Consider the following 26,783-nt stretch of genomic DNA (forward strand, 5'->3'; position numbering starts at 1 on the left):
GCCAATTGACAAAACTGATTCAATTACAAATGAAGTAACAGTTGAAGAAATAACTGAAGCATCTCCCTCAAATCAACAACCAATGGCTACATCACCCTTGCAGCCTAATCCAAGCAATACTTCTCAAAAGATGAGTAAAAAGGACAAGCCTCAAGATCAAAATGAGACTCAAGAAGAAAACTTAACTAACAAAGAAAAGGTTGTTAAGCAAGACACCAAGACCCAACCTGAAAGACCTTTTGATTTAGAAGCTGAGATTGGAAAATTGAAAATAGCCATTCCTCTTTCAGAGCTAGCTAAGCATAACATTTACAAACAACAAATCAAGAAGTCCCTTCAACTTACTCATAATAAAGATGATGTCAATGTGTTGGATGATACCCCAGAACTGCTTTTTGGTCCAGAGGTTGATGGAAAGACAGCAGTTACAGGGATCTTACCTTTTTATGTCAGCTTGCATGTTCATGATAAGATATTACACAATGCAATGTTTGACTCAGGCGCCTCTCATAACCTGATGCCTAAATCAGTCATGGAGAGGTTGAATCTGGATATTACAAGACCATATAAGGACCTATTTTCATTTGACTCCAGCCAAGTTAAGTGTTTAGGCTTGATAAAAGATCTATGTGTGTCCCTAGTCCAATACCCAAATAAAACAATTCTAATGGATGTTGTGGTTGCTGATATCCCACCCAAGTATGGAATGTTGTTATCGAGATCATGGGGGGCTAAACTCCAAGGTTCCCTGCAATTAGACATGTCATATGCCACCATCTCTGTCTTTGGGCAACCCAAGAGGTTATACCGAGAGTCACTCATGAAATACATGGTGAGTAGTGAAGAAAAGCCTCAAAATTTCCCTATTTATGCAGTCCATTCAGATATGGACTCCTTTATTTTGTTCAATAATGATGTAAGTCCAATGGGTGATAACAAATCTATCATGCTTAAACAAGATCTACACATGAGTGAGCAATCAAGTTCCCAAGAAATCAAGATTGAGAAGTCAATTGATGAGGCAATTCCAAAGGACAAACCAGATAACAAACAAGAACTCCAACTTATAATTCCAAGTCATGAACAAGATGTGGAAAATCCCCTAAATCAAGAGATCCTATGGTTCCTTGAGTTTGATGGATCAGTCAACAAATTAGGGGCAGGGGCTGGAGTGTGGATTCACAATAAACAAAGCAATCATGCACAAGGCCGGGCTTTTAGGCTTAATTTCAGGTGTACTAACAATATGGCAGAATATGAGGCCCTTCTGCTAGGCCTCAAACTGGTAAAATCATTGCAGGCCACAAAAATCTCAATCATGGGAGATTCAGACCTTATTATCCAACAAGTGAAAGGAAATTTTGTAACCAATGACAAAAGACTAAGGTCATACAGGTCTGCTACTATTGAAATACTTAAAACTTTTGCTGAATTTCAAATAACCAAAATACCCAGAACCCACAATCTTCATGCACATAGTCTAGCTACATTTGCTAGTACATGCAAATTGCCTTTTGAGCCTAACCATTGTTTTACAGCTGAGATAAAACACAGACCTTCTGTCCCAAACAATGTTAAAGACTGGCAAGTATTTGAGGATGACACACAAATAAATAATTTCTTAACCTTGCAGCATGAATTTTCAGGTTTGAACATTGATGTTGATTCTGTGAAAGACACACAACCTTTGAGTGAACAGGATCAAACAGCAGTATCACCCAAAACAGCAAATCAAATACTTTGTCCAACAAACTTTGACAAGGAAAAATTACAAGAACTTGAACAATTGCAGTTTGATGAAGTAGCTGGTGCAGAGGCTGAAATTATAGAGCTAAAGGATAACTTTCTACCAACAGGCCTAACTCCATTGGAGGACATTTTTGACTCAAATGATGTGCCTAGAAAACCAAAAATCCAGCCTCTTAATGCTGCCATTGAAGAATGCAACATTGGAACTACTGAAAAACCCAAAATAATAAAATTGTCTGCATCTTTACCTCCTGACCAGAAGCCTAAATACATTGACCTTTTTAAAGAGTTCCAAGATGTGTTTGCATGGAGTTATGAGGATTTAAAATCCTATGACACCTCGGTTATTCAACACACCATCCCTCTCAAGCCTAATCAAAAGCCATTCAAGCAGAAGTTGAGAAGGATCAATCCTATGCTTCTTCCTTCAATTGAGAAAGAAGTGCAAAAAATGTTTAAAGCTGGTATCATAGCACCAATCAGGTTTTCAGACTGGATTTCAAATTTGGTGCCCACAAGAAAGAAAACTGGTGAGATTAGGCTTTGTGTTGATCTAAGGAATTTGAACCAAGTATCCCTCAAAGACAATTATCCCTTACCTAAAATGGATCATATTCTCCAAAGAGTGGTGGGGGCTTCAAGGATCTCATTACTTGATGGATTTTCAGGCTTTAATCAGATCCTAGTCCACCCTGATGATCAAGACAAAACAGCATTCACAACCCCATGGGGAACTTTCAAATATGTCAAAATGCCTTTTGGGTTGAAGAATGCAGGAGCTACATTTCAAAGAGCAATGGATATTGCGTTTGCTAAAGAGATTCATGACTTTCTTGTCATTTACTTAGATGACCTCACACCTTTCTCAAAATCTGACCAAGAACATCTGAAACACTTAAGACAAATATTCATAACATGTAGGAAGTATGGGATCTCCTTAAATCCTAAGAAGTCTCTATTTGGTTTAGAAGAAGGTAAGCTGTTAGGTCACATCATTTCAAAGGATGGCATTAGAATTGACCCAGACAGAATATAGGCCATCTTGCAAATGCCCCATCCAAGAAACATCAAAGAATTACAAGCCTTCTTGGGAAAGATCAACTTTTTAAGGAGGTTTATCCCAAACTTGGCAGAATTGATCAGATTACTAAACAACATGCTAAAGAAGGATTCAAAAGTAAAATGGACAGTAGAAGCAAATCAAGCTTTTGAGGGTATAAAATTGGCCCTTACCCAAACCCCAGTCTTAACAAATCCTCAATTTGACAGAGAATTTATCATTTTCTCTTTTGCCTCCCAACATACCATTGCTGCTGTTTTACTGCAGAAAGATGACCAAGGAAATGAAAAACCTATTGCTTTCTTTAGTAGAGCTCTTAGAGATGCACCTCTGAAATATCAAATCATGGAGAAGCAAGCTTATGCTTTGGTCAAAGCCATCAAAGACTTTAGGATCTACATCTTATACTCCCATGTTATAGCCTATGTACCAAGTCCCATTGTGAAAGATATACTCACTCAAGAAAACTTAGAGGGTAGGAGAGGAAAATGGATTGCCAACATTTTAGAATTTGACATTGAAATAAAACCTACAAAACTGATAAAAGGGCAAGGTTTGGCTAAACTAATGTCTGAAGCAAATTTCCAAGCCTTGGATATAAACCAACTGGACAATGAACCGGAGCTGGCGACTCCAAAGATCAATGTAGCCTTTGAACAATCCCCTTGGTATTCTGATATCTGTTATGTGTTGCAAAACCTGTGTGCTCCCCCAGGATTGTCCAGAACCAAATCTAGATTTCTAAAAATGAAAGCTTCAAAATTCTGTGTTATAGATGGTAATTTACTATGGAAAAATCATGAAGGTATACTGCTGAACTGTCTGAATATGGATGAAACTAACAATGTGATGAAAGAATTTCATGCAGGTGATTGTGGTGGACATTTGTACTGGAAGTCCACTGTGGATAAGATATTAAGGGCAGGTTACTATTGGCCTACTCTGTTCTCTGATGTTAAAAAATTTGCCACTACATGTCATAAATGTCAAGTGTTTGAGGGAAAAAGAAAGTTACTTCCACTTCCCTTAAAGCCTGTTGCAACAGAAAGACCCTTTCAGCAATGGGGCTTGGACTTCATTGGGGAAATTCATCCTTCATCCTCAGGCCAACATAGATGGATTCTAACAGCCACAGATTACTTTACTAAATGGATTGAGGTTGTTCCATGTAGACAAGCAAATGATTCAACTATCATTCAGTTCCTTGAGAACAACATTCTGTCTAGATTTGGTTGTCCTGACAAGATAATAACAGATAATGCTGCTGCTTTCAGATCCAAGAAAATGGTGAACTTTTGCCACAAATTCCATATCACTTTGGGTCACTCCACAACATACTACCCTCAAGGCAATGGTTTGGCTGAATCATCAAACAAAAGTCTCATCAACATCATTAAGAAAGTATTGGAAGAGAATAAGAAAAATTGGCATAAGAAGCTTGTAAATGCTTTATGGGCAGATAGGCTAACAACCAAGAGATCCATTGGGGTCAGCCCATATGAATTGGTTTATGGAATGGAAGCCAAATTCCCTTCATCCCTAGGGATCCCTGTCATGAAACTACTTCAAGAAAGCCAAGCTGAACCAAATGACATGCAAAGAAGAGTAAACCAAATTATATGCTTGCAGCAAACCAGAGATCAAGTGTTTAACAGAGTTCAAGTCCTACAAGAGAAGCTGAAGAAAGCCTTTGATAGAAGAACCAAGGCTGAAGATTTCTTTATTGGTGACAAAGTGCTTAAATGGGATTCAAGAAGAGAAGACAAGGGTAAGCATGGCAAGTTTGACTCCCTTTGGAGAGGACCCTTTGTAATTCAAGCAGTACAAGGAAATAACACTTATTTCTTGGAAAATCTGGATGGCACTGAGGCTGAAGAGGGCCCTGTAAATGGCCGGATGTTAAAGCACTACTTTGATTACTTTCCATGTATATAGCATGGTTGTTCCCCTGTACATAATCAGTTGTATATACTATTTTCTTTCAGCATGTGAATAGCTCAGTTTAAGAAGTGCTGTATATAAGCAGAAAAAGGCCTTTATTTCAGCAAGTTCCACAATGATGGCAGATTCCAGTTCTGAAGTCCAAAGAGGAAGTTTTCAGGTTTTGAGAAGAAGTCAAAAGCCAAGGCATTCTGACCTGCTGTTCTTGGTCTTTCAAGAAGAAAAACCATCCCCAAGTGGAGCCACTGTTAGCTACCTATACCAATAGGTTTCATTTTTCATGATTGGCAGGGGAAGTGCCAATATGATCTACTTTGGTGATGCAAAGATCTCATATTCTTGTGGAAGACACATATTTACAGTTGGTTGATGTTGTCCTACTTCTGAATGGATGATCCAACAGTCTAAGCTGGGTCATGCCATGTTTCAATTTTGTGTTGTAGATTAGAGAAAGAAATCTGTCCAAACAGTTCAATCTTGGCAGATAAAGTAGTTAGGTAGAGAATGAAGGTTCCCAACTGTTTAATCTGGGGCCTTGGAAGCAATAAGGTTAGCCTTAGATAGAAAATCAAAAGAAAAAGCCAAAGGAAAAGAAAAGGCACATAAGGGTTTGCAAGTCTAAGTGCACCCTCCTTAGAGTAACAAAAAATGCTAGGCAATAGAGTGAGTAGGTAGATGGGGTTGCAGAAGCATGATTTCTTTCATATCCCTGGCCCAATTAAAGGAAATACATGGTGCCAGTGCAGATCTCTTATTCAGCAGTTTTACAGCAATACAATGAAGCATGTCTAACTTCCTGATTATCCCCCATCACATTCCTTGCTAACATCCCAATACCACCTATGTTCATGAAAGAAAGTCAAAGTCTTTTGTTGATTCTTGTTTCATTAAGAGCCACATTTCTTGTGTAAAATTCTTTTCATTTTGATCTACTTCCTAACTAAGTTTGTTTCCTAAGAACTTAGTATCTATCACTTCCCATTCCTATTCCCCTCCAAAACTAACTACTAACTCTATCTACACTTAATTCCCTATGTTTCCCTTTCCCTATTACTATAACACTATGGTGTATAAAACCCCAAAAAATGTATATTCCCTCCCCTTTGGCATTATAGCCCTATGCTCAAATATTGGAAAATCATGCAAAATTCAAGTCTGGATCAAGATGCTTTGTGCAAAATCAGGGATTAAACTAACCCCACGTTGGTTTAATAACCTAAGCTCTACCCCTTTTTCCCTTTACAACCCTTTGAAATCATTTACCCACTTTGCTTACAAAAAAGCCTTGTAAAAACCCACTATTACCCCTAACCCGCGCTATTTGCAATTAACACTAAAAACCCATTTTTCCCGCTTTATCCAAAGTTTATTTGCAATGCGCATTTGGATACAAAAATACATTGAAAAACCTATTTTTCCGCCAATGTTTAAAATTCTGCCTGGGCGCGCATTTCAAGGAATACAATAAAATATTCCCCGCCCCGCTGCCGTATCGTCCTTTCGTTTTATCGACCCGTCGACCGTCGGATCTGGGCTTTCCCATCCGACGGCCCATATCCATATCGGGCGGCCCCCGATGACCGGACGTTACCTCCCGAAAAGTGTCAGAGGGTGACGTCAGGCCTCTGCCACGCGTCGCTCCCAAATCTTATCGGGAGGCCACCTGCCAATACCACCACCGTACCATAAGCGGTCCGATGGAACCGCTTACCACCCTTCATATACCGCCTGCCCACGTCGCCGCTACGTCACGCCCACGTCATGCCACTCAGCGTCGCGTCAGCGCCCGGCCCGCCACTGCTCTGACCTGTCCGCCACCTCACTAGTCCCCGTGGACCACTCACAGGCCACCACGTCACCCTTCCGTACCCGACCCCACCCAATGACGTCACGCTGACGTCATCCAAAAAAAAGCGCCAATAACCCAAAAAGTCCATATTTTCGCCAAAATTCACGGTTTTTGTCACTTTTACCATAAGAACTGTTTTTCTCTCCTGCATGCATATTACGACCATTTCACCGCCAACCTGCAAAATTCGACTTAAAGACCGTGGGCGCCTGCAAATCCGCCTGCATTGGTCACCATTGCCAAAGTTTTACCAGGTATTTATCCGAGTTTCCCCTCCGCGCCTGGTTTGTGCATAATTCTCCAAAGCTAGCGTAAAAAGAGTAACAAACAGTGTAATTACCGGCAAATCCCTGGTGACCAGCGTTTATTTTCAATTGTTGGGTCGAAATTCACCTGCAGAGCCCACATTTAGCCAAGTTTCCACCAATTAACAGTTAGTTCGCGCATTCGTGGACTTAAACCTTGCTGCACTAATTCACCGTGAAAACAATCTTACTAGGCCCGGCATTTACTCTTTCAACTCCCTTGGGGAGCATTTCAATTGTTCTCACCGCAATTTACCCTGTTTTTCCCTGCAATTTGCCTTACTTTTGCAAGAGTACCCCTCTGAGTTGCTCCGTCCAGTAAAACAAGTCTTAGTACAATTCAGAGTACTATTTAACCATGGAAACACCAGTGGCACTAAACATTCCACCTTTGAATGCCCCTCACAGAGAATTAGAATGGAAAGCCTTGGGTGATAAAGATTACCAGATGACTGAGTCAGTCTCAATGAATTCCAAGTTTAACATTCATATGCTAAATGAGTTGAAGGCCCAACACCTCAGTGGAGCTGATATCCTAGGAATTTGGGATTCCAATTTACCCATTTTTAACCTTCCTCAAGTCAATGTCCTTCCAGACTTGATCCATCGATGCTGTTCCAACTATGACCCATGTCAAAGAGCTGTTCTCAGCCCCTCAGGATAAGTTCTATTCCATATCACCCCTGAGGCCATAAATGAGATGCTGCACTTTCACACTACAAAGCCTCTAACTCCTCTCTCTATGATGGACTTGCTAAAGAAAGGGGGCAAGCTGTCCAGTGCCCAGATCATCAAGATTAATCAGCTGTTCGTTCAACCAAGCTCTGAAGCTGTCAGAACCCCTCCTATAGGGAATCAATATCTCAATGACTTGGGCAAAATGCTGGTGGATTTGATCAGTTATGTCCTGGGGTACAGGTCATGTGAGGATGTTGATGATACCATTATGGCTATGCTGTCCATATTTTCCCTTGGGATGCCTCCTGCTACGCACTATGATTATGCTGCATACATTGCCAACAAGATTCATGAACAATTGATGAATCTAGAAAGGGAAAAGGTGTTTAGATACACTTCATACATCTATCACTTATTCTTATTCTATCAACCTGATGCTTTCCCTATTCCTCTCAAGAAGTTTGATGCTCAGGGAAACCCAAGGTCTGTGGTATTCTGGACTTCAGTCTTTCATCACATCTCCTTTTCACCATACAGCTACTGTGAATTCATAGACCTATTTATCCATCCAGTTATGACCTTGTTATTGGGTGTTCCTCCTCCAAGATTGACAGATGAGATGCAAAGGATACTCCAGCTCTCAAAGGCCTACAGCATTGGTGATTAGTACTTTTACCAACACCACACAGTAATCAGAATATATGGTTGTGATTTGAACCCTTATAGGCTGCCAAGATATGTCCCTATGAGACTCTTTGCCTTAGAGTATGTCAGGCAGTTTGGAAATCCAGACCAAGTCCATTTCCACAGCAAAAACAAGAAGGTACAGCTCAAAATCAGAAACCAGCTAGGCCCATTTCTTTACAACAAAAGGGAGGAGGGATGGAACGAAGCAGATAGGATCCTAGAGGCCCTCCGATTGCAAACCAGTTTCCTATGGTCACCCTATGACCCTAATCATTTCATTAGCCTCAGAAGGGTTAAATATAAAATGGCCACCTATGATCACATCAGATTGCCTCATATTGAGCAATATGCCAATATGTTAAGTTGGAAAGAGGGCACTCTAGAAGAGGCTAATACTAGAGAGGAAATACTACAAAGACAGGCAAAGAATCTTGAGAAAGAAGCTGACTTGGAAACTTGTGGACAGGTTTCCTCTTCTCATCAAAGGCAACTTGGAGCAGCTGCCTCATCCTCTACAGCCCACCAGCAAGCAGCCAAAACTACTCATCAGGCTTCCAGCAAGGGTAAAGAAAAGGAGATGGAGCAGGAACAACCACCTCCTACAGTAGAACAGCAAAAAGAGAAGCAAGAACAAACAGCTGAGGCCCCAAAATCCAAAGAGCAGCAGGCTCAAGAAACTGTGCCTCCTAGGCAAGAAACGACAGTGGAGGCCTCGGTGCTCCAAACTCCACAAAATGAGGAAAAAAGCAGGAAGAGGGATAGAGAGCAGGAGACTCCCCTCACCACATCCACAAATCAAGGGCAGAAAAGACAGAGAATAAATCCCCTTTCAGAAGAAGAGATGCCTATTGGGCAATCCTTGGGTATGGGCCCACCAAGCATGGAGGCATCTGCCAGTTCCTTTCAGCAGGAACAAGAAAGAACCCTTGGAGGAGAGGTCAGCTCCTCGAGTCAGCAAAGGAGAGCTGAAACAGGCATCAAGCAACAATTCATTGACATCAAGAAGAGAAATGAGCCAATCAGGCTCCAGCTCTACAATCACTTGCTTAAGATGGCCCCTACCAACCAACAGAGGCTTATGTCAGCTTATGACAAAACAGAGGGGAAGATGACCATGAGTCATTTCATGCCCACCATGCTGCAGCCACAATTAGCTGCAGACTATATAAGAACCAACCTTGAGGTTCTTGCAAAAGACATCCACCCTATGGACCAGATAGAACTTCACAAGCAAACGGGTGAGATGGTATATTCAACACTTGCAGACAAGACCTTCTTGGCACATAAGTTGGAAAATAGCCTGAACAATATAACTGCCCAACTTGAGTTGGAGAAGGCATCCTCTCAGGCCAAAGACAACAGGATCAGGTCTTTGGAGGATATAATCATAGAGCTTGGGCATGACCCCAAGGATCCCAAAGCTATACAAGCGCTGCTAAAACAAAGGGATGCAAATATTGCAGCTTTAAAAAAGATGGTGAAGCTCCCAACAACCCTTCACCCTCAAACAGAAGAGGTTGCCCAGCAAAGAAAGGACCAGGATGTATCAGCCATGCTAGTAACACTCTACAAGCAACTGGTACAGACAGAGGGAAAATTGGTAGAGACAGAGGCTGCATTACAGGCAGCCCTACAGTAGAAAGAAGGAGGCCAAACATCTCAGCCCCCTCAGCAAGTAATCAACCTTGAGGATCCCCCTCAAATTGTCACTCCTCCCACAGGGCAGACAGTGGAGACAGCTCCATCAACATCGGCACCAGCACCAACATCAGAGCAGGCTCCAAGCCTTGACATGCAGAAGTTGATGAATGAAATTCAAGTCCTAGAAGCCCAGATGGCAGAGCTGAATGAAGCCAAAGAGAAATTAGCTACTCTGAATGAAAAATATGACAAGTCTAAGCAAAGTGTAGCTGAAAAGGGCAGAGAAGTGAAGGCCCTTAAGGAGAAGATAAAGGAGCTGGAGAAAGAGCTCACCCTTGACAAGGTGGTGGCTGAGGTCAAGAAAGTTTTATGGGCCAACATTGGCCAATCAATAACAGACCAATGGCAGTATATAGAGACTATTCATGAGCACATGGAGCTCATAAGCAGAGCACACAAGGAAGTCCAAAGAGCAAGGGCATCTCTAGGCAATATGCCTGAGATAGCCAACAGAATGATCAATGTTCTCAATAACCACACAGGTCCTCAACTAGCAGCAATAGGAATCCCCAATAGAACTGAAACCATCCTGCTGATAAAGAGGGTCCTCACATTGAGAAATCTGGTGCAGACCTTGGATAGAAGATGTCAGGACATGCAAACAGAAGTAAATAAGTTTGTGGAAAAATTCACAGTATTGCATGACAGAGGCCTTCCCAGCTTACTGAACAACACAGGAAGGCTACTATCACATGAGAACTATGCAAAAAGGGTAAACACATTTGCCACTAATCAAATCACTGCAGGATCAAGCACTCCAGAGGAAGCAGGGGCTGCATCTGGGCAGAGCCTTTATGAAAAAGTAGAAAAATTGTTTTTTATTATGAATGAAATTGGACATCTGTTCGAAGTGCCTCCAAACTACTACAAATATACAGAGGCAGATGAAACCTTAGGCGCAATTTTGAGGCATCAATTGCCTACACAGGAGTGGTGGACCAGCATGATACAGTTATTACTGTAAACATCAGGCTTTCATCAAATTTTTTCATCAAAATATAAGTCATCATGTTCAGAAAATTTGATGCATTCAGTATGACTAGAAAAGACTGGGCTGAGCCAACTCAACAAAGCAGATTCGGCCACCAAAGCAACACTGACAACTACAGGTGACAGGGCCAAGAACGCTACAGCACGACAGAGCCATAAAAGCACTTCATTTACAGTTAAATGCAGAACGCTCAACCGACTCAGTGGCCTCCAAAGGTCAAAGAGACTTCTGACAGAATTAAAGAGTATTCATTTTTGTATTTAGAGCAGCAATAACTTCCTTATCTGCTTTCTTAAAGTTGGTAGACGTATTTATTAATCAAATGACTCAGCGGTTCAGATATTTTTGTAAAATCGATTATATATATTCCCCCTCGCATAAGCTTGCGGGGGTTGTTGATTTTCTTTTCAAGAGATCTTATGCTATAATTATTCAGAGTTTTAATACAAAGAGCTGATGGAATTTCCAAAGTTCTGGGTTGTTTGAAGCGTTGTGGTGTGTTTGCAGAATGCTACAGGATTCCTGTATATTTCATGACACAATAACTTTTCTTTAACCTCTTCGTTATGTATTTCATTCTTTCATCATCCATTCGTGTTCTATGTTTCACAGTTTGATAGCAAAGAAAAAGAATAGCTTCAGGATTTATTCATGGAATAACCTGAACTCAATCTATGCTGTTATGAATGTTTTCCTCAGTTATAGTTATGATAGTGTAATTCTTAATTGTTGCACCTTCAGACTATAATTTTCACAGTGATCATTGTTCAGGAATTCAAGCCTGCTCCTGTGCAATATATCTCATTCTCACACCACTAGTTTAGTGGAAAACTCTTGATTGCCTTCCACTGGCTAAACATAGTTCATCATCACAATTTCAAGTTTGTTTCATGGAATATTTAAATGGCCCTGCAGTTTAAACAATCCCACTCAACATTTCAAACAACCTACAGCCACAGACTCCATTGCCCAATGGACTAAGACTGTCTGAAGATCTCATCTCAGGTATTGGAAGACATCACTCAACCAAAATTTTAAACCAAACCCTCATCACATAACTAGCCTAAGATCCTCAAGAACAAAGTTAAAAATTTAAAGAGAGAGCCCTCTCTGATTACAGGTTGGCTAGAACCTGTAATCCAAAGCCTGGTTAGTGGTTACCCCGGCCGTATTCCCTCAGGAGTCAAAGGGAACAACCTGGGTGTTAACAGAATTAATAACACATCCTTGGACACTCCATGCAAGTCGGCACTTTGTGACCAAGTCCACCCTCCCTGGGTTGAACCACATTCTGTAATCTCATCCATTTATAATCAGTTGTAAAAGTGATAAGATGATTTTAATATTTAATAGTAAAGAAAAAATTATTAGTAATTATATATGAAAAGTATGATCTAATAGCCTCGAGGGTTAGTTCAATCGGTTGAATCCCTATTGTTAAAGTACCTCGCCGATCGGGAGGTCATAGGGTAAATTCTCCTCAACGCCCTTGGATTTAGGTTGGATCAACTCAGTTCTTTTTTATGGGAAAAAAAAAAACAGTACAATGAGAAAAAAACACAGATTTTAATATTTAATAAAAAAGAAAAATTATTAATAATTATATATGAAAAATATGGCCTAATTGTAAAATGAGCAAAAAAAAAAATCGTCTGATGACACATGATCACATAGAAACACCATAAAAACCAGATTGGAAGTTTGAAAAAAATGTGAGAGACCATTAACAAAAATAAAAATAAAAATTCAACAAGGTAGAAAAAGTCTCCTCTTATACCCTATAAAAGAATTTATATAAAACATGTTTGTATAAAACCATTGCAAAAATGCATCACATAGTGGTAGAGTCAATGTCTAACAAAGTAACAACAACCCTAAGTAAATAAAAACCTTAAAAAAACTCAGCCCCAAGTAAAACCTCCAAATCCTAGATATGAAGCAGTGGTAGGTCTAATAAAACTCAAATTTTACCCCAAGCTATCACAAAGAAACAAAAAAAACAAGATTTCAAATATGAAAAACTTTAACAGACCTTTAACAAAACTAAAAAGACTTAGTAATAAAAATGGTCTTACCACACACATATAACAAATAATAATAAAAAATAAAAAATAAAATATTTTAATATACATATAACAAAATTTAGAAATTAAAATATTCATTTATTTTTTATATTTATTTTATATATTTAATTTTTGTATTTTATAAAAATATTATACTTCACATCTATATATATATATATTTATATATATTTTTATTGTGTGTTTAACTTTTATATTTTATTGAAATATTTAATTCACTTTTTGATAAATAAACAAATTTATATACTTGTAATGATGATGATGATGATGACGATGGTTAACGTCCGCTGAGACCAAATAATGATCTATCGGACCTAAAAAGACAAATTATTTATTTTGATTTAAGATTTTATTCCTATGCTCAAAAAGCTTGGAGAGAAGCCTCCCGAGTTCACTATAATTTTGGCATTGTAAAAGGCTAGGAAGGTCAGTATTGTAACAAAGGTTGTGAAATTGAGATCTAATGTGGTTGTATGCAGGGCATATATATAAAATAAAATAAATATAGGTTTCTTTTTTATATTTAATTTATATATATCAATGAAATATTATACTTCACTTATAAATACACAAACTTACATAATTAAAGTGTGTATATTTTTAGCTTTAAGTTTTTATTATTTTTTATTTTTTTATTTCTTGTGTTTTCAGTAGAATTTTAAATAAATTTCATGAAATTATAATGCTTTAGACTTGTGATTTGACAACTTCATGGAATAAATTATCCCATAAATTAAATTAAGCTAACTTCAAATTTAATCGATTTTGTTCGGTAAAAAATTATTATAGGTAATAGTGATCCAATCTTAACTATTAGTTTTTGGGTACTTAATTTGCTTACAACTCAATTTACCATGCTCAATCATATGGTTAAATGTTGATTGTGAATAAATGTATAGAAGATATCTTGTTTATTTCCATCTAAAAAATGGACATAATGGGTCAAATGGTTTCCTTTCTTAAAATTATGATATAACACATGTTTCCATACTTCATAAAAAAATATTCTCAAACTTTTCATTCTCAATCTAACACATTACCGTTAAAGGTCTAAGAAATAGATAACCATATATAACACCAACAAAAGATAACAACTTAGTTACAACATAAAATATGATGAAACAACAATCATATCAAATCATATTATAAAAAAAAAAATAGTAAATTTTAAAATAAAATTGGCACTACCTTACCCAAAAAAATAAACATAATCATAAGGGAAAAAAGGTTATTAATGATACTATTCTAATCATGCTAACAATTAACATTGACAAAGATTATTAGAAATTTTTTTAAAATTTAATTTATATTTAAAATACACTTAAAAAAAACTTATTTCAATATTATTTTAATTGATTAAAACATTAAAAAATCAATATTATCTTAAGTAAAATTCCATTCCTTTTAAAAATTTTAATTTATTCATGATAATACACTTAGGCGTCATCCAAAAGAACTTATAAACATAAGGATTCTTAGATGATTGATGTCATCCAAAAGACTTATAAGGATACTGGAAAAACAAATGCAAACGGCTACCATGTGGAGAAGTGTGAGAGGTTTAAGGGATTATCGAGCTATTATTATTATTCCATTATTGTATGGAATAATATCATATTTCTAATTAATATGGAATAATATAATATTTTTAAAAGTGTGGATAAAAAGGTTATGCTTTTTGTTTTTCTAGTTAGTTTTTTTAAAATTTAGTATTTTTTTTAATTTCGAATTTTATTTGTATAATTTATTTTTAAAATATATTTATTTAAAAAAAATTATAATTTCACTTTTAAAAGAATAAACTATTTTATATATTAATTAAAACTAAATATGAGAACATTACAGAGGCTCTCTGTGATTTTAGCTTTTTCTTGGTACTAAATTCTATACCTTTTAAAACAAAGCTATCTTTTTGCCTTGTGTTTTTTTCATCATAAAACTTTTTCTAAGATTCCAATGATCAAGATAACGGTTTAGAATTTATATAAGAAGATGTTCACATATACCAATAACTTACAAAAATCATTATTTTATTAAATAAAAAATTAGATGAAAAAAAAAATATATATATATAAATATAAATTATTATTATTATTATTATTTGAAAAAATAAAATAAAATAATTACAAATTATAATTGTAATTGCAGTTGTCTATAATGAGACTTTTTGGAAGTTTTTCCGGTGGGTTTTTCCGGTCAAAATCCGGCAGCAATTTATTGGAATCGCAAGTTTGATAGCTAGTTTCTGCACAATCAAGGCGTCCCAGGGGTTTTTCAGGGTGCTGAATCCAAATATGCAGTTAAAAAACCATTTTAACTGCAACAAATCAAGATTTAACCTCATTAGACATGATAAAAATATAACCCTACCAAATTTACAAAATATATAATAAAATTATAACCCTACCAAATTTACAAAATATATTTTTTTTTCAGGGCAGAAAAAGCGTAATATTATTTATATAAGAGATATAAAAGAGTTTGCATGGTACAAAATAGACAGGATATAGATATGTTGCTTCAGAAAAAGTTCGACAAAAACTAGAAAGACATAGACTCCGATATATTAGTAGATCATAGATCAGCATATATCGGATATGTTCAAGAACAAAAAAACTAGATCAGAGGAATCATATCATCCTTCGCCAGGATAATTGAAATAAACTTAAACCGACTGCCATACCCAGGAAAAGATGAGCGGGAAGAAAGGACCTATACATAATACCCAAAAATCTCATAGCATATGGAATATAAAAACCTTTCTGCCATACCCAGGAAAAAATCAACGGAAAGAAAGGACCTATACATAATACCCAAAAATCTCATAGCATCAAGGATAATTTTAGGGGCGAATGTTCGCCCTTTGGCGAAATTAAGGGGTTTTAAATTTTTAGTGGGCGAATACTTTGTATCATAGTACATTTTTAAAAATCACCTTAAATAGCCCACCTTATTTTAAGGGAGAGGGTAAAAAAGGTAAATTTAGCCCTTGAAATTAGGACTTACAACCTTCCATTCGCCCATTTTCAAGAATAGGTTTTATTTAAGTGAATCCATTCTCCCATTTTCAAGAATAGGTTTAATTTAAGTGAATCCTATGGGCCAAATACCATATTTATAAAAGAGATATGGTAAATTAATAAAAATATAAATAAATGAGAGGTATGGTAAATAAATAAAACATTTTTTATATTTACTCCATAAGTCACCTTATATACATGTAAGGGTGTAAAAAAATAAAAATATAAGTAAAGTGGAGGTATGGTAAATAAATAAAACGTCTTTTTATATTTACTCAAAAGGTATGGTAAATAAATAAAAATATAAATAAAGTAGACGTATTGTAAATAAATAAAACCTCTTTTTATATTTAGTCCATAACCCTCGTTCTATTTATGAAGGCTCAAGAAAGAGGTTTTATTTAACTGAATCCTATGGGCCAAATACCATATTTGTAAAAGAGGTATGGTAAATTAATAAAAATATAAATAAACGAGAGGTATGGTAAACAAATAAAACATTTTTTTATATTTACGAAGACTCAAAAAATGGGTTATATTTAGGTGAAACCTATGGCCAAAATACTATGGGACAAATACCATGGACTAAATTGTTATTAATACTATGCAAAAAACCATTATTAACCCTAATATTAGAATTAATAAAAATAAAAATGGCACATGGTATTGACCCATGGTATTCACCTGGAATGTAGCCTATTTAAATGGGGGAATTAAACCAGCATGTAGCCTATGCTAAGATTCACTAGGACTTTACAAAGTTTTATTATTTAGTGAAAGACTCGCCAAGATCTTACAAGATTTTATAATTGAGTAAAATATTCTAATAAAAATAAAAATGGCACATGGTATTCACCAAAATGGCACATGGTATTGACCCATGGTATTCACGTGGAATGTAGCCTATTTAAATGGGGGAATTAAACCAGCATGTAGCCTATGCTAAGATTCACTAGGACTTTACAAAGTTTTATTATTTAGTGAAAGACTCGCCAAGATCTTACAAGATTTTATAATTGAGTAAAATATTCGCCATGCCTGGTGAGAGATTCGCCAAAAAATTATATATACATATTATATTATTGATAAAATCGCCTTCCATTTTTCCTATATACCATGGAGATTCGCTCATTTATTATATTTATAAATTTAGGGGGTTCTTAAAATTTTCCCTACATAGCATATAGAATATAAAAACCTTTCGACAATTTACAAAAATATATATAACATAATAAAACAAAAATATAAACTAAATAAATAAAAATTAAAACAAAATAAATTATAAATATAAATTAAATATAATATAAATCAAATAAAACAAGTATATATATATAAATAAACGAAAACGAAACTACACAACATCATCCATTACCTCATGAATGTACGTAATAAGGAACAAATGTAGGATAGGATATGGTATATAGGTGACAGCTCATGAATACCTTTTGGTTTCCCAGGATTTTTTCTCTCCTTCAAAGATCTGATTAAGGACCCAACGATTAGGATTTCATCGAAACCAGGATCCCTTAGTTTGCAGATCTCTTTCAAATATCAAGAAAGGTAATTTTAATTATAAAGTTTTTATATATTGAAATTTAATATATTATATATAATATTATTATTTTTTTAAGTTTTAATAAATATATTAAAATTCATGTAATACGTATATATTATTTGAAATTGAAAATTTATTAGCCTGTAGTTGAAATAATATATTTTAACATTTTTTAAAGTTTTAATAAATATATTAAAATTCATGTAATATAATACTATTTGAAATTGAAAATTTATTAGTCTGTAGTTGAAATATTAATATTTTAATCTGAGGTGGATGTAGGGGAGAGATTCCTAATGTTGTGCAGGACCAGTAATTGATATAGTACTGGTCTTACCAAACCACCATAAATTGAGACTTTTGAAACCAAAATTTAAACAAAAATAAATAACATTAAGTATAAATAAGTATTAATTTATGTCCAAAATTTCCCCATACATTGACTGGGCCCACAACTGTCCATAAATAGTATTTTACTACTTAACACTACAAACCATATTGACCCAAGTAGAAAATAGCTAAAGCCATAAAGGCTTCCAAAATGGTCTATTCCAGAAGTACAAAGCAGCAGTCACTTCAACCCCCACTCATCAGAACTGCAGCTTTGCATCCCAAATAAATATGCCTACCTACACATAACAAAAGGGAATGTATGTCAGCCATAACTGTTGTGTTGTTCAACAACTAAACACCCTATGTTCAATAAATGACACCCAACCCAATAACATTTAAACCCACTTTGTTCAATAAATGACACCCAGACCCAATAACTGCAATAAATGACACCCAACTCACTCTATTTCTCATTAAAACAGATCAAAGCACATGGATCAACAAATAACCAATTCCCAACCATTAGATCACATCAAATTAAATCCATACCACACATTCAAAATGAAGCCATTGCAATCCATGTGCATCCATGTCCACCAATTAAATTCAAGTCCCCAAAACTATAAAAGAAGTCCACCCACTGTTGAAGTTGCATCTTATGCTTTCAAACTGTTCAACAAACTTGAAGACAACATCACAAAACAGTGGCCAATATATCCAAGTTAGTTATATGAATTACAACTCATTCTTCTTACAGTTCTGTTTTCATTGTTTTCATTTATCAGATTTCTTACATGATCTGTCTGGCCATAACTGCTAGAAGGATACATGGATGGTTTCACAAATAGCCATTGAAAGTCGTTGTTCTTATAGTTCTGTCCATAGGGTTACAGTTAACCTTTTTTATACAGAGTTCATGTATGTGTTCTAGCTTATTATGGCAACACTTATTCGATCATCAGCTTCATAGTGATTACAGCTTACATATCACAGAGGTTACGTATGTCGTGTTAGTACTGTAGTCACAACTTGTTTAGCTTATAGGAATTGAACCTATTGAATACAGTCGTATCCATCTAATCAACCAACTTGGTCATAGCTCTGATTACATCTTATGCTTAAAACGTGTTGTTTTTTGTATGTTGAATATGGATATGCTTACCTTATGAACTATGATGAAACGATACAAGCTCTGATCATAGCCTAAGCTGAGTAATTGTTTAGTGATACTAATGAAGCTTGAGACTAGTGATAAGGAACATGTATTACTAAGGGTCTATGTTTCTTATATGTTATGATAGTGTTAATTAGGGATATACCTATGCAGATTACTTATAAGTTAAAACAGGTATACTAGTATGAGTACGGTTAGAGTACTGGAATTGATGAAACTCGTGTATCTTACTCAATACGTGATCTAGTATGAAGCTAAGTTGTATAAGCTATATAACATAATACATTGAACAAAGGTATGTATCATATTCAATGGATCTCATTCATCTTATCACTAGTAAGCTCTATACACTAAAAAGCTCGTATTAGTATCTAAGCATGGTTTTAGTTCACCCTTATCTATGAGTGAGCTAGAACAAAGCTCTATATAATTACATATGTTATATCTATATTAAAGCTGAGTCCAGTCTATTAGGGAGATAACCAACCAGTGATACACGTACTTTATCATATATATACATGTATTTCTTAGGTTAGTACTGATAGGTCAACCTTTAGATGATGTTACTTATAAAATATATGTGCTATTACTTATGCCGAGTGTAATGAGAATGAGACAAGCAAGTGATTAGGTAAACAAGCATGGTTAGAAAGAGTCATGTGTAACTACTGTGTTCTAATTCCATAGCTTGTCATAAGCTTAGATAAGGTACAAAGGTGACAAGCTAATCAATATACAACATGATATCCCGGGGTTCTCGCTCTTAGTCATTCCTATTATATAAATACCTTTTTTCTTATTGGTATATAGAGTATCGTTCTCTCCATAATCAATACATATGGATAGACTGTAATCACTGTATATGCATATCCTAATGTAACAAGCTCTGTTTCCTCATTACTTTTATTTCCATGGTTCTACTTATGGCACTGATTCAACGATTAGTAATGATTACACTATACTCTATAGGGTAAGTACATATTGAATAGACCTGCTTATTACCTGTATTCCCTAATCTTTAACAGGTATAAGGAGAATGACGTAATTCATACATGTTTACATACCTCATTGGTTTAGTTGTATAAAGCTGTTGAAAGTAAATGGAAAATGATATTTGAAACAACTATCATAGAATCCTACTTGAATCCATATAAAAGTTGCTAAATTGATGAACTATTGATTTACTTGGAATGAAATTTGCAAAATTTTGACACTGCCCTATGAAAGTGAAACATTTACTCTCATTATGAAAACAGATGAATACATGGAAAAATAGCTTAATTGCAAAATTTCTTGGATCACTTTGGGTTTTGGTTATAAGAATTTATAAGCAAGTGTTACATTGTCGGTCATTTGGTGCCATTGTCAGCGTACACAACATATGTACTCCATAAAGATCATAAAGAGTTACAATTGGAACTAGTGGACTCTTCAAGGAATCTAGCACAGATAGATTTACAAGGGTTTAAAGCAAAAACACTTAGGCTATGTATCAAAACCCCCGATCCATTGTAAGGCTATTAATACATGCAAAAAACAGCATTTCAAATGAATCTAAGCCACATCAACAAGAAACAACATCAGAAACGCAAAACAATTTCATCTCCATTACAAAAACAAAATCCCACTTCACCACTGAACCCTTAATGGGATAGACAGAGTATCAAGCCATCCCCAAGGGTTCCAATATCGTTCTGGTCTCCCCCACCTCTACAGAGAAGTTGCAGTACTGAGACATTTTTGGCAATGTCAAACAGCAAAAAAAATGGAAAATGATATTTGAAAGAACTATCATAGAATGCTACTTGAATCCATATTAAAGTTGCTAAACTGATGAATAGGCAGGCAATTGAGAGACTACGAAATAATGCAATTCGATTTCCTGTAACATAAGTAATGCAATTCGATTTCCTGTAACATACATGTTGATAATTTCCTGTAATAAAGAAAAAGTATTTTTGCAGAAGTAATAAAGCATAATTTACAAATATTCTAATGTCTAAATGCATGCAATAATTTTACAGGTTGTTGCATCTATGGCAAAAGGAAGTTACTATGCTCGTACAAGGAGAAGTTGCAAGAGAGTGACAAGGGGTGCGCAGCTGCGATGCACATCGTCTGACGATGACAGGCCAGCAGATGTCAATGCCAACAATGCACCAGGGAACATTGTTGAGGATGACCATGTGACAGCAGCTGACGTTAACACACCATCAGCCACAGAACCACCATCAACAACAGTCCAAGGGGCAAGCTCAACTAAAAAGATCAGTGCTATAAGAGGATGGAAAAAAGAACAAATGTTAGTTGCAATTGACGACATAGAGTTTCATGGATACTCAGTTCAGGCATTTGCAAAAAAACATGGTATTCCTCCCTCATCAATACATTATTGGATAAATAGACTGACTCATACAAAACGTAGAGGGCCTCTTACAGTTATGACTGAGGAGGAGGAGGCCGAGGTGGTTGAGTGGTGTAAAGAGATGTCCCAACTGGGACATGAGCTAGAGTTGATACAACTCAAATCAACAGTTGCTCAAATCTGTCAAGGGAGGCCAAACCCATTCAAATATGGGTTTCCTGGTAAATTATGGTGGTTTGGGTTTAAAAAAAGGCATCCAGAAATTGTATTGCATACTGCTGAGGGCCTTGACAGAGACAGAGCATTAAATTTGCGCCCTACAGTTGTGCAAAAGTTCTATGAAACAGTTTCTAGTGCTTACGATAAACATTCTTATGGAGCAAACCATATAGGGAACTGTGATGAAATAGGTTTACAGGCAGGGAGGAATTGTGGCATGCGGGTAATTGCCAAGAGAGGGAGCCGAAATGTGCCAAATATTTTGCCCAAGATCAGGGAGTGGATAACTATTTTATGTTGTGTCAATGCAATTGGTACTTCAATCCCAGTATTTTATCTATTCAAAGGTAAAAATGAACTAAAAACTATATACAGAACTGTGAACCAGGTGCATGCATGGCTACACATCCCCATGCATGGATGACTAAAGAACTGTTTCTAAGTTGGCTTTTTCACTTTGTTGCATCGGTACCAGGTGGAATCTCGCCTAATAACAGACACCTTTTGATATTAGATGGCCATGGGAGCCACATGGCTATACAAACAATTGAGGAAGTAAACAATTTAGGCATCGACCTGTTGACATTGCCAGCTCATACCACTCATAGACTGCAACCCCTTGATGTTAGTGTGTTTGGCCCCTTCAAGAACTATTTCAGGTTGGAGCGCGTTGCATGGATGGCAAAGAATCCAGGGGTTGAGGTGAAAAGGTTTGAGCTAGCAGAGCTTGCAAGTAAAGCTTTTAAAAGGGCTTTGACACCATCAAATATCAAGGCTGGCTTTAGGAGGACAGGAATCTGGCCACTGAACTATGATGCTCTTATGCATGATACTGGTTGTAGCCAAGCGTTTCATGTGGATGGTCAGGAAGAAGGGAATGCCCAAACAGGTGTTGAAGTGCAAGAAGTAGATGACCAAGATGATGTTGTTGCAGCTAGTAATATGATTTCCTTGTCTCAAGGACACTTATATGCTAAAGATGATGAAACTGTATGTGAAACACAATATAACAATGAACAAATTCGCAGTAACATGGAGATCGTTCCACCAACTCAAGAACATGAAATTCCTGTTGCTGATATTGTTAATGATATTGTTGAACATGCAGTTGACAATGACCAATTGACATTGCCAAGCCAAGTAACCCCACCTTCATGGTTAGCAGAAGCAATGATCAATATGAATGCACATAGTGTCTCAGCAACCAATGAAGAAAGCATGAACATGCCCTCACAACCAGTAGAATTGAACAGTGAAATTGTTCATTTTTTTGTGTACAATAGATCAATGGAAGAAGATGAAGGACATAATGAGGAATCAAATGAAGATAATGAAGATAATGATGTAGTTCAATCAGTTCCAACAGATACTGAAAGGGAAGTACCAAGCAATGATATGCAGGTGGGAGGGGTGGAGAAGACACTTGGACGGTTCCTAAAGCTACCAGTACAAAGAGTATCAATGAAAAAAAAGCAAGGTGCACCGGGTAGTCTTTGTCTGGGCCGAAGCTCACAGTTACTCACCTCATAGGACTATATAAACCTGTTAGTTGAGTCTGAAAAAAACAAATTTGAAATGCAAGAATTAAAACAGAAAAAGAAGGATCTAGTCAAGGAGAAGAAGGCAGCAAGGATTGTTGCAGCACAACGTCAAGCAGATGAAAGGATTGAAAGAGATAAAGCAATGCAAGTTAAGGACCAACAAAAGCAAATGGAAAGACAGGAAAAGGAAAAACGAAAGGCACAACAAATGCTTGAAAAGGAACAAGGGATGATCAATATGGTTGACAATGATACAAGAATAGCTAATGAAACCAGGATTATTTCAAACTCATTGGACTCCATTGCAGATAATACACCATTATTCCAAGATCTCATAAACATTCAAGTGCCTCACTTTCAAACTGAGGGTTTACCCACTTGCCTTATTCCTACCAAAGTTGGTGCCAATTCTATGTATGCTCCTTACACACCTCCACTTAATGCAGGGTTCAGTAGTGCAAATGTGAGGTATGGGTACTCAATACTTCCATGGTTGGAAGCTGCAAATTGGAGTCAATCATATGGCTGTTACACTAAAATTTGTCACCATGACTATTTGCAGTCAGTATGGCTCCATCAATAACCATATTGTCCTCCTTGGCAAGTCTTATACCTCTGCTCCTCATGTCAAACTCCAAAAAAAGAGAGAAAGCCTTTAAAAATCAATATAACTCTGGTTCCGCACTTTCTCTTACTCTTACCTGCATGCCCGCACCTCAAGTACATAATACCTGCGTACTTGTACGCTCTGTCTGTAAAGGGGTGGGTGCGTACCCCTGTAAAAGTCAAAAGGCGCGAGTTTTACTTCAAAAAACTTACTTGCGGTCAATTCTAGAGCATTCTAGAAGATGGTTTGACGTGGATTGAGCGCCTCCAGATGGTTCATGCATCCCAATGAAAGAGAAACTTATCCCATGAAGAGGGGAGCTATCCCTTTGAAAGAGGGGCTTATCCCATTGATGGTGGACATGTTTAACTTCCTCCAAAGCATTATAAATACAAGCATTGGGCCAGAGGCAAGGGAGGTTGAAAGCTGAACATTCCTAAGGGTAGATGCTGCTGAAATTAGGACTCCCTTATAGAGTTTGAGAGGAGATATCCCATTCCTTTCTTAGCTTCATTTGGAAGTGGGTGAGCTGATCAAAGTAGAGGAGAACTCTTGCTGGACCCTGGGAGGGACCTGCACAACACCAAGGCATTGGTTGTAAGGTTTCTTTTGTTTCCAATTAATACAATTAAGTTCATTTTTCTCAACAAGTTGTTATATATAATTTGTTTCATAAACTCCTTGGTATTTATGAAGAATATGTTTTATTATATGAGTTATTCAGGTGCTATGTAATCGTTTGCTTGTTTGTGTATGCAGGCTTCATGGAGAGGAGCTCATCTGGATCCAAGAGGCTTGGCCCCTACAAACAACGTTGGACTAAAGGTAATCCTTAAACACCTGGTTGCTCTTATTTTAAATGCATATTTAGGGAAAGATAGTGCTTGATTGTTTTGTTTGTCACTAGAAACGCCTTAGTTTCTAGGGAGGTCGGTTTTGTCCGCAAAATTGACTCTTTCCGCATGACAAAATGGCGACTCCACTGGGGAATCCATGGATTTGATTGATTTCTCTTTTGATTGATACTTTGATTTCAGAAACGTTGATTTCTTTCTAGTTTTTGACTGATTGACTGTGAATTTGGGTATAATAGCTTAGGATTGAGTTAGTTTTTATTTTTCTTGTTTTTGAGAGAAGTACGCACCCTCTGATTTAAGCACAGTGCGTACCTGTACGCACTTCTTCTTTGCACACAGAGCGTGGCCGCACCTGTGCAAACGGGCTGCCTGTGTACCCTGTCAAAAGTTTAGAAAATTTCAATTTTTTCCTTTTTTACCTATTAGATCTTGTTTATAGCTTATTTATTGCTGCCCAGATCCACTGGTTACCTGTCAGAAGCTTTCATCTAGGCTTGTTTCATTAGCATCAAGGGTTTTAGTGAAGTTCATAGAAATTCTAGCCCTAGGTTTGATTTTTGTATTGGTCTTGTAGTGACTCTGGATTTAGAAGTTGTAAAAACCTTGGATATCCCTGGTCTTTTCAGTCTTCTTAGGAGTCAGACCATTCGTAAAATCCACCTTTGTTTGAGAAACCTACCGTTGTGTTGTCTCTTTGCGGAATTTCGAGAAGGCTTGTTGGTTAAGCTGTGAATTTCATTCTTAAGAAAAAGAACAAGAGCTTTTTATTTTTGTTTTTGACTGATTTATGTTTCTGCATGAATTAGCCCTTGGTTGAATTGTAACTGAGTAAAACAACCTGGAATTATATTTTGTAGGCTTTTACCTCATTAGATTTGCTTTTAGGTAAATTTCTCTTAGATTTTCATAGATCTTAAAATTGATTTTTGTTAAGTAGTTTTACATGCTTTGTTAAAATAGGAAAAATACAAAATCTCTTTTGAAGAAAGTTTGTTTTAGTAGCGTTTGAAGTCTTTGAAAAGAGAAAGGAAGTTTTCGTGAAATAATTAGTGGTCTTGTGTTGTGTGCTTTGGAAAAGATAAAGAGATTTTTTCTTTGATTTTCATTGCTAAGAAAATTGTCTTTATAAATTTTGCATTCTCCAACTCTCTTAGCTAGGGAATTCATTGAAAAGGAAAGATTGTTTTTTCATCCTAGGTGCATCTTTTTAGTGGATTTGAGTCGAGTCTACACATCATAAGTTTCATCTCCACTACCTTTTGTCCTAAAGAAAAGCCATAAAAAATAACGCTTAAAGTAAAATTAACTTAATAACTTTTTATTTACTAGGGCTTTGATACACCAACATAGATCAGGCTAGTGTCTTGGAGTAGGAGAGTAATTAACTCTCCAAGATAGTAAAAACAAACAAGTAGCTTATCTTGCGGTAGGATAAATCCAATTGTTACATTTATGCACTGGGAAAGCTCCTCTTAAAGGAGAAGCACGAGATCGTGTCCGAACCAGTGAGGGGATCAATCCTCCTTCATTGGGAATGACGCCAAATATGCACGTACTACAAACGGTAAACCTCGGATTAACCATTGTCGAGGAGCCTGGGGTCAGTTGTCGGTAAACCTTGGATTATTGTCAAGGAGCCGACAAGGGGATTGAGCTTGTTACTCTGCCCTTGCGTGCGTATCGGATCGTAGACTGTTCCCCCAGGTATATTTGTTGTTGTTGGTGACCTTAGTGACTATTATCTTTAGGATTCTTCCTAAGGTGACGGTGGAGGGAAGATCCCACTGTACCTGGAGCAGATGTCGGCTAGACTCACTTGGATTTTCTGGAGGGTTCACTTCACTCGAGACGGTTAAAGTGGAGGAACTTGGTCCAGTCTATTCATTAAGCAGGTTGCCGGGGTAACTGTTCCACCCGCCATTTCTGTACTGAATTCTGCGATGTTGGATTTCATCACCAACTAGTGTTTTCGGTCCGGAAAGTTATTGTTTGTGTGTGGTTTGACGCCCTAGATTCTTTAAGCGTGTGATTCAAATTTGTTTGGTTCTTTAAAGACTTTAAGCGGTTTGC

The 26,783-nt window shown here is 36.7% G+C and overlaps 1 long non-coding RNA gene across 1 annotated transcript in view; it reads right to left on the reverse strand.

Annotated features, from left to right (window-relative positions):
• Nucleotides 1-18,005: 18,005 nt before the first annotated feature.
• Nucleotides 18,006-26,783, reverse strand: part of LOC149234003 (uncharacterized) — a 48,375-nt gene continuing 39,597 nt past the window's right edge. The window contains exon 3 of the long non-coding RNA XR_016268202.1: nucleotides 18,006-18,246. This is a non-coding gene — a long non-coding RNA (uncharacterized LOC149234003). The remainder of the gene's footprint in view (nucleotides 18,247-26,783) is intronic.

Source organism: Pinus tabuliformis, chromosome 8, assembly GCF_031772625.1.
Source record: "Pinus tabuliformis cultivar Carrire ecotype Pingquan chromosome 8, CPIR1, whole genome shotgun sequence".
Taxonomy (NCBI): Eukaryota; Viridiplantae; Streptophyta; class Pinopsida; order Pinales; family Pinaceae; genus Pinus; species Pinus tabuliformis.